The sequence below is a fragment of the Suncus etruscus genome, chromosome 14 (genome assembly GCF_024139225.1).
Source record: "Suncus etruscus isolate mSunEtr1 chromosome 14, mSunEtr1.pri.cur, whole genome shotgun sequence".
NCBI lineage: Eukaryota > Metazoa > Chordata > Mammalia > Eulipotyphla > Soricidae > Suncus > Suncus etruscus.
This window is the reverse complement of record NC_064861.1, coordinates 29,757,979-29,768,446: the sequence shown is the minus strand read 5'-3', so window position 1 is coordinate 29,768,446 and position 10,468 is coordinate 29,757,979.

Here is a 10,468-nt window from a genome sequence, read left to right as displayed (position 1 = left end):
GAGGTGCAGAAGCTTCTCAGCTTCATGTATTCCCATCTGTTGATCTCTGCTTCCACTTGTTTGGAAAGTGCAGTTTCCTCCCTGAAGATGCCTTTAGTCTCAAAAGAAATACAAATAGCCAAAAAGTACATGAAAAAATGCTCTTCATCACTAATCATCAGGGAGATGCAAATCAAAACAACAATGAAATACCATCTCACACCACAGAGAATGGCACACAACACAAAGAATGAGAACAATCAGTGCTGGCGGGGATGTGGAGAGAAAGGAACTCTTATCCACTGCTGGTGGGAATGCCATCTACTCCAACCTCTATGGAAAGCGATATGGAGATTCCTCCAAAAATTGGAAATTGAGCTTTCATTCTACCCAGCTATTACACTCCTAGGGCTATCCCTAGAAACACAAGAATACAGTACAAAAATCCCATTCTCACACCTATATTTATTGCAGCACTATTCACAATAGCCAGGCTCTAGAAACAACCAAGATGCCCTCCAACAGATGAATGGCTAAAGAAATGGTGGTACATATACACAATGGAATATTATACAGCCGTCAGGAGAGATGAAGTCTGAAATTTTCCTATACATGGATGTACATGGAATCTATCATGCTGAGTGAAATAAGTCAGAGAGAGAGAGAGAGAGAGAGAGAGAGAGAGAGAGAGAGAGAGACGCAGAATAGTCTCACTCATCTATGGGTTTTAAGAAAAATAACAGTCACTTTTGCAACAATCTTCAGAGACAATGAGAGGAGGACTGGAACTTCCAGCTCACTTCAAGAAGCTCACCACAAAGAGTGGTGAGTGCAGTTATAGAAATAACTACACTGAGAACTACTATAACCATATGAAGGAATGAGGGAACTGGAAAGCCTGTCTAGAGTACAGGTGGGGGTGGGATGGGATGGAGGGAGATTTGGGACATTGGTGGTGGGAATGTTGCACTGGTGAAGGGGGTGTTCTTTACATGACTGAAACCTAATCACAATCATATTTGTAATCAAGATGTTTAAATAAAGATACTACTAATAATAAAAATTAATTAGGTATTGGATGTACCTGTGGAACATTGGTGGAAGGTCAACACTGGTGGTGGAATTTGCCCTGATTCGTTGTATGTCTGAAACCCAACTATGAAAGACTTGTAAATCACAATGGTTTCAATAAAATTAAAATGAAAAAATAAAAAAAATGAAGTATTGGATACCAGGACCCCTGGGAATATCCTGCTAGGCCCATAAAATGAAAGATTTCTTGTGCACAGAGGATGGAGCAGCAGGAAGGGCTGGTGTTGCCCAAATGCTATCTAAGTGGAAAGAGCTTATGCTCTTTCCTCAAAGTGGGCTGGACCACAGGCTCCAGGCTCAGGCCTCCTGATAAAGACCTGGAAACATGCTGACCATGAGTGCCAACTCTAAAACCAATTGCCCTGAGGAATATAGGACTTAGGGGCGGGGCTTCTTCAATACAGGGGCAGATGCCAAGTTCTTACTTTACTTTTTCTACTACACTGGGAAACTCATGCCCCATTTCTGGCCAAATCATAACAGGTTGGTCCCATGAGTTGGGGATTCAGAAAGGATTCAGTAAAGCTGGGAGTGAGCAATGTCTGGTGATCTCACAGCAGCCCACAAGGTGTCCCCATGTCAGTGCTTCTACATGGCCAGATGCTTGAGGACCATCTGCATAAGTTTCCAGATTCTGCAGTGAGTCCAGCACATCTCCAGAGATCTCTGGCTATGACAGGAATACCAGATCTTTGCAGCCAGAGGTAATAGGTCTTTCTGAATCACCCAAAACCTCCTACCCACACAGGAGAGCATCAATCACACAGAAAGGGCTAGGGTCTGGCTTAAACCTGCATGTAAGATCAAGATTTAAGGCTGTAAAATGGAGAGAGCAAGTTGGGATGCAGAATTCTTTTTGTGTAAAATTAGTGTCCATCATTCCCCTATAGATGTGAACACAACATAGGTGTGGAGCTAGTAAACAGTCAGAAGGGTGCCTGGATCAGAGAGAGGCGTTGTTCCCACATGGCTCCATCTTCTAGCCACGTCTGCTTAGGCCTATGATATGGATATCTTTTGTTGAAAAAGAAAAAAAGCTACTTTACTCTTGTCCCAAATTGGTGTTGGGGTGAGGGAGTGTAACAACTCATAAAAGCAGGCCTCTGCTATGATAATTATACCATCCTACAATATTCATTAAATATTTTTGCATGAAAGAATTTTGGCAAAATTAAATTTTTCACTTATAGGGAGATAATGCTAGACCCTTCCAGATTAGATTATTGAGGGGGAATAAAATCATCAGTAAAAAATAAAAAAATGTGGTTCCTGGCATAGAGTAATCGCTCAGAGAAATGTTATTATTACAACTTGGTTACAGACACGTGTACTTCAGAACTTCAGAACGGGGGGGGGGGGGAGGAGTAACCATCATGCAATTTGCTCTTACAGCAAACAACTGAAAAACAGGATAAAAGATCAAAAGGAGGGTTATATTTTAATACCACAGCAAACAATATATTAGGAATGATCCAGCAGAGAAAGGGAAGAAGTGAACAACTGAGATCTCCTCGGCTTTCTGTCAAAGACACTCTTAGAATGCAACAGTGAGGCCACCTTTGTGAGAGCATAGAGATGCTCAAAGTTGAGATGGCAGAGCTCTGCGTCCAAACAGTACAATGTTCTTGGAACTCCTTCATGGTCTCATTCATGTGAACTAGGGTAAAGGCAAAACTCACAGTCAGAGAATAGATGAGCAGTTAAATAGGAAAATGGGAGGCATTATTCTCTCCAACTTTAAACTGTGCTACAAAGCAATAGTTATCAAAACAGCATGGTATTGGAATAAAGACAGACCCTCAGATCAGTGGAATAGGCATTGTCAGACATTGTCCCTCAGACATACAATTACTTAATTTTTGACGAAAAAGCAAGAAATCCTAAGTGGAGCAGGGAAAATCTCTTCAACAAGTGGTGCTGGCAGAACTGGTTAGCCACTTGCAAAAAAGCAAACATAGACCCCCAGTTAACATCATGTACGAAGGTAAAATCCAAATGGATTAAAGACCTTGATATCAGACCTGATACCATAAAGTATATAGAACAATACATCGGTAAAACACTCCATGACATTGAGACTAAAGGCATCTTCAAGGAGGAAACTGCACTTTCCAAACAAGTGGAAGCAGAGATCAACAGATGGGAATACATTAAACTGAGAAGCTTCTGTACCTCAAAAAAATAGTGCCCAGGATACAAGAGTCACCCACCGAGTGGGAGAAACTATTCACCCAACACCCATTAGATAATGGGCTAATATCCAAAATATACAGGGCACTGACAGAACTTCACAAGAAAAAAACATGTAATCCCATCAAAAAATGGGGAGAAGAAATGAACAGACACTTTGATAAAAAGAAATACAAATGGCCAAAAGGCACGGGAAAAAATGCTCCACCTCACTAATCATCAGGGAGAGAGATGCAAATCAAAACAATGATGAGATACCACCTCATACCACAGAGATTGGCACACATCACAAAGAATGAGAACAATCAGTGCTGGCAGGGATGTGGAGAGAAAGGAACTCTTATCCACTGCTGGTGGGAATGCCGTCTACTCCAACCTCTATAGAAAGCGATATGGAGATTCCTCCAAAATCTGGAAATTGAGCTCCCATTCAATCCAGCTATTACTCTCCTAGGAATATACCCTAAGAACACAAGAATACAACACAAAAACCCCATCCTCACACCTATATTTATTGCAGCACTATTCACAACAGCCAGGCTCTGGAAACAACCAAGATGCCCTTCAACAGACAAATGGCTAAAAAAAAAACTGTGGTATATATACACAATGGAATATTATGCAGCCGTCAGGAGAGATGAAGTCATGAAATTTTCCTCTACATGGATGTACATGGAATCTATCATGCTGAGTGAAATAAGTCAGAGGGAAAGAGAGAGAGATGCAGAATAGTCTCACTCATATATGGGTTTTAAGAAAAATAACAGTCACTTTTGCAACAATCCTCAGAGACAATGAGAAGAGGGCTGGAACTTCCAGCTCACTTCATGAAGCTCACCACAAAGAGTGGTGAGTGCAGCTATAGAAATAACTACACAGAGAACTACCATAATCATGTGAATGAATGAGGGAACTGGAAAGCCTGTCTAGAGTACAGGTGGGGGTAGAGTGGGATGGAGGGAGATTTGGGACATTGGTGGTGGGAATGTTGCACTGGTGAAGGGGGTGTTCTTTACATGACTGAAACCTAATCACAATCATATTTGTAATCAAGATGTTTAAATAAAGAAGGAAAAAACCCATAGGCATTTAAATACGAAAAAATATAGGGTGAAAAGTTTCCTACCAGAGTATGCCAGTCCCGGGGCGAGCCAATGCCTTCATGTGGACCCAACCTGTTTATCTCCCAACTCTGCATGTAGCAATTTCTCATGTGTTGGCTGCTTGAAAATGTCCCGGGTATGGGGATTTGCAGCAGGGAGACTAGCAACCATGTGGTTTGGACTAGATGGTGCCGAAGTGTTTGAGAACTGGTTTACCAGCACATCCCTGGGCAGAGTAATTTGTGGGGACAATTGAACTCTCCTATTCTTGATGATGGAGTTGGTTACATGCTGGCATGCATTTAGCAATATTCAAAAGGGTGAATTTTTCTAACTGAAAAAGAGATTAAAACTTAAAATATTTGGAGATAAATTTAGCAGAAATGTAGATGGAAGTGCAAAAGACCTAGGATGTATTTTTACACTATAGTTTTTTTTTTAATGCAGAATGTTTTTAAAAGAACAAAGTTTGCAGTCTGCCCTAGCTGATTTCAAGACTTGTAATTTGATGGTCCAAGGCCTCACCAGAAGGTAACTTTCTTTTCTCCAGAGGACATTTGGTAATGTCTAGAGATATTTTTTTGTTTCATGACTTAGGGCAGGAGTGCTACTGGCATCTAGTGGATTCTAGTAAATATTCTACAATACAGAACATCCTTTCAAAAATGAAGAGTTATCGGGCTCAAGACATCAAGGCCAAGATTTAGATACCTTAATCACAATAATTAAGATAATGCGGCATGGATTCATGGATCAGAACAGAATCTAGACTAGATGACCCTATATAGATATTATTGATTTTATTGATTTTTGACAAAGATGCCACAGTGTTTTAATATTTCTTCAACCAGTGGTACCAGCACAGTAAATATCCAAATGTAAAGATGTCTTGATTCTTTCCTCAATTTGTCTCCACTAACTAAAAAAGAATCCTGGACCTACAAACAAAAGTTGAGCTGTAGAACTTCAGAAAGAAATTTTCATTATCTTAAATTAGGCAAACATTTCTCCTATGGGATATCAAAATTAGATTTTATTGAAAATATTTTAGATTGATATTTTGCGAAAACAAAAATATAATCCCTGCATGATAGAATATCCACAAGGCATATTTCTAACAAAGAACTCATATACAGAATATTGGAATTCCTACAATGTTACAATAACAAGCAACCCCAACAAAGATGGACAGAAAGTGGTTCCAATGCCTGCAAGGCATGGGTGTGAGCTCACTATAGTCCTAATCCATTCCTCCCACACAAATTATATGCCCCAACTTCATAAACCCCCCCCCCAAAAAACCCAAAAGAAACTGTAGAGGATAGTCAAAATTTGGACAGTCACCCTTTTAGAAAGGACTTCTCTTTCTAGGTTTCTCTGTCTCTTTCTCTCCTCTCTCCTTCTCTCCCTCCTTTTTCAGAAGACAAGCTGTGCTTAGCAGCTAGGCAGCAACAGTAAATGGGGACCCAGAAAGAAGGGCTGTAAGGAATATATGTAAGGAATTCAAAAGGAAAGAGAGCCATTGGTTCTCTGGCCAATGCACCTAAGTCTAAGCATAACTACCAAGTTACACTCAAAAAGAACAGATTCATCTCATCATAGCAAAACTTTGAAACCAAAGCTGAGATTAACCTTTGTGCCTTTATTATTTCTTTTACCTAATCACTAAATAATGCATGCTCAAGAGATACCAAGCCAATACAGATTTAAAGATTTGAACTGCTGTATACAAAAGGCAAGCCAGAACTAGCAGCTTAAATGTAATAGAGTTGTTTTCCAGCTAAAGAAAAGCATCAACTTTCTCCTGAAGATTTTAAACAGGACCCAACACCTATACCACATAAAATTCACAATGTCTGAAATAATTCAAAAGTATGTAACTTACAAAGGTCCAGAAAAATGTTCTCAAGGAAAAGGACAATAGACGTCAATCTCAAGGTAACCTATGATTGGAAAGATCCGACAAAGACTTCAAAGCAGCTATTATAATTATGTTCCATCAGGTCAAGAAAAGCACATTTGAATGAATAAAAGGACAGAAGTTCTGAGCAGAGAAATAAAAACTATAAAAAAGATCCAGATGGAAATGTTAACACTGAAAAAATATAAAATCTGAAATTTAAAAATTCACTAGGTTATTTTAGTAGCAGACTGGTGGTAATGAGAGAGAGCAGAAAAAAATAAAACCTGTATGTCTAAAGATATATCAATAGAAATGACACAATCTCAAGAACAGAGAAAGAAAAACTAAGGGAGGAAATGGACAGAGCCCCAACAACCTGTGAGAAATATATTTTTAAAAATTAGCATGAGGCTATTGGAGTCTCAGAAGAGGAGAAGAAATAGAGTGGTGGGAAACATTGAAGAAATAAAGACCTAAAGTCTCACCAAATTTGCTGTAAGATGTAGATAGTCATGTTAAATAAATTGTACAAACTATAAAGGACTAGGCTAGTGAAAACCATGTATATAGATTTAGCACACATGACTAAAAACCAAAAAATAGAGTAGCCTCAAATCAACCAGAGAAAAATGATGACCCAGTTGCTGAATAAAGATTGGTTCATCCATGCAGAGAAGCTACTCAAACAAAGGCAAAAAAATGAATTATCATCAGTCTGTGTCAGAAATCTTAGAAGCACACAGACTGTTTAAGAGAAGTCAAATCACAGTAAACCCTGTATGGGCCCATTTATGCAAATATATGAAATGATTAATGGTAACAGAGAGCAGGCTGGTGGCTCTCTGGGGATGAAAGAGAGGGACAACTTGCAAAATTATATAAGAAAATTTGGGAGCTGCTGGAAATGCTATTCTAATTGTGATTTTATTTATTTGTTTATTTATTTATTTATTTATTTATTTTTGGTTTTTGGGCCACACCTGGTAATGCTCAGGAGTTACTCCTAGCTCTTCATTCAGGAATGCCACAGGAATTAAAACCAGGTTAAATATGTTAAAGGCAAGTGTCCAGCCCAACATACTGTCTTGGACTCCTGAAACTCTAGTTTTATTTTATATTTAAAATGACTACTCAGGTGGTAGGGCATTTACCTTGCATGTGCTAACCTAGGATGGACTACAGTTCAATCCCCCCAGCATCCCATATGGTCCCCCAAGCCAGAGGTGATTTCTGAGTGAATAGCCAGGAGTAACCCCTGAGTGTCACAGGGTGTGGCCTAAAAACAAAACACAAAAAACAAAAGCCTACTCAGTTGACTCATAAACATATGAATAATTCCTCCCCCAACCTGATCTGAAATAGCAGAATGACAACATTCTCAACTTTTTAAAACAAGTCAGTTCCTAGAATTTTTTTGCTTCTCTTTTTGTTATTCTTCGTAGACATTGTAACTGCTTTGATATCTTTTGCTTGATCACAATCATCATAATTTTAATTTGTGATATATTTTCAAGTTAACTTAAAATCTTAAAACTTAAAAATCAACTTTATTTGGGTGCGATTTACATACATCATAAAATTTACCATCACAATATATAAACCCATTAAATAACTCCAAAATTATGAATAAGCCTATGTGAAAAAATGTCTTTTTTTCACTTATTATGAGGGAAGATGCAAGTCAAAACCATGAGCTAGCATATTACACTTATTAGAAAGGCCTACATTGCCGGAGAGATAGCACAGCGGCAGGGCACTTGCTTTGCAGCCACAGAGGAGAGGAGGCTGCAGTACAGGGGCACCACAAGGACCTACCTTAACCATAGCCCTCAGAGACTGAAGCACTCAGAAGAGGTTCAGGCACCCCTAAAAGACAGGATGGGTTTCTACAACCCTCTCCCCTTCCCCAGAGGTGCTGAAGGCTCTGGGTAGTCTGAACTCAACTCCTTGCATAAGGTCCTTGGCCCCATCATGAAAAGCTGTTCTAATTTCTGATGATGCTTGCTACTCTGTGTCCCCATAGCCCCCACTCTGCTGGATTCAGGGGGATTAAGAAGCAGATGAGGGTCCCAGGTGCTGGGCTCTTGGCAAGAGTATCCATGGAAACAGAGCCATCTGGCTTTCTTGCCTGGCACCAGGCCTTGTGACTTCATGGCAGAATCTTCTCTCTGTTGACAGAGGGAGGATTGCAGGGTGGGGTGGGGAGTCAGCAGGAGGAAGGAACCAGCCCAGGGGGGCTTTTGGGCCTGAGCCTGAAGAGCTGAGTCATGCCATACCTTGGGTTCCTGCTGACTTGAGAATGGACCCTGGAGACGGGGCCTCAGGCAAGCCAGTGTGTATCTATTTTGTGGAGCCCTTGTGGAAATGTGGGGGCTCCTTCATGCCAGCATTCAGTAGCCCAGGCTGGAGAGAGTGGCACTGTGCCTTGGGCCTGCACCATCATGGTGCAAGAGGGTGAGGCTCAGTAAGAAAGATGTTCATGGCTGTGTTGGGACCCCTTCAGCATGGCTGCTGTCATGCCAAGGCCTGATGCTGCATTATGGTCCTCAGAGCCTCTGCACTTTACATGCAAGAGCTCATTTCCCCCTCAGGCAAATGTCCCAACCCCTTCTAGGGGTTGTCTCCTGCCTGTCTCCTAGCTTTTGAGGGGTTCTGACTCCCCAGATATGTACTGATGAATGGACAACCTCATTCCCTGCCCCGTCCTCCCTCAGACTGTGGCCACATTTACTGATCTACAAACACACATTGGTCATTATATTTGGGGGTTGCCAAAGACAGGATGACCTCATCTTATTGATTACATTGGCAGTGACTGTTTCCATATAAGTTTCACAGGACTCAGGGTAAGGCCCTCGGTGCCTCATGGGAGACTCAGTATAATCCAAACACTACTACCCACACTGCAGAGTAAGGGGCTGGGCTATGGAGCAGGGTAGACTTATGTTCAACCTCGGGAACCACATTAGCCTGCCCCATTTCTTCAGTTTAGTGAGGCTAAGTGTGGTGTCCAGGACCCTCAAAGCCCCTGTGTAGAGTCTGTAGAGCAGAGCAGCCAGCAAGGAGCCAAACAAAACAGGGCCTGGGTTTGGGGAGGGATTTGTATCCTGCATTCCCATAACTTCGTGGGACTTCCAGGGGACAGCAGGTATCTTCCTCCTTAGAGGTAGGTTAAGGTCTGAGGGAATCAAGCTATCTGGGGTGACACAGAGTAGGGTTCAAGGAACTTAGGACAGAGAGTCTCCAGCTGGGACCCAGAGACCCGGAACTCTATTAGATTCTGCGAGTATCCTCCATGTGTCCCACAATGAAATTAGGGGCTCTGACTACAGAGATAGAGAGTGGTTGGTGGCTTCACTGACAGGTGCTCGAAGCCTCTTTGTCCCACGTTTGGGCTGGGAAATACCAGGCCTGGCATAGAGTCTGACAGAGACTTGACTCCTTTCCAAGGCCACTTTCTTCTCCTTCCCTTTCTTACTGTTCCCGCTCCCTCCTTCCCTTGTCTCCCTACCTTCCTTCCTTCCTCCCTTCCTCTCTTCCTTCCTACATCCCTCCCTCCATCTTTTCTCCCTCCCTTTCTTTCTTACTTCTCTCCCTCTCTCCCTTCTTTCCTTTCTTCCTCATTCCTCCCTTCCTTCCTTCTTTCCTTCCTCCCTTCCTTTTTTCCTTCCTTTCTCCCCCCTCCTTCCTTCCATCTCTCTCCCTTTGGCTCTCCCCTCCCTCCTTCCCTCCAATTTGATACACTGCCTGTCAGGGCAATTCCAGTCTCTGAGGAAACAGACACCTTTGTAGTAATTGTGATGGGAGGCATTGAGAGAGTAGGGGGTCACTGCGGAGGTGGGTGCTCTGGTTGGAGATGGTGGAATCTATGAACAGAGAAGCAAAAGAGAAGACCCTGAGCCAACAGTGATCTTGAAAAAATTTTCAGCTAGGAAAATAGGAGGGAAGGGGTATGTCAAGATTCCAAGCAAGAGCAATGGCAGGGGCCGGGCGGTGGCGCTGGAGGTAAGGTGCCTGCCTTACCTGCGCTAGCCTAGGACGGACCGCGGTTCGATTCCCCCGGCGTCCCATATGGTCCCCCAAGCCAGGAGCGACTTCTGAGCACATAGCCAGGAGTAACCCCTGAGCGTCACCGGGTGTGGCCCAAAAACCAAAAAAAAAAAAAAAAAAAGAGCAATGGCACTTGCAAAGGCTCTGTTGT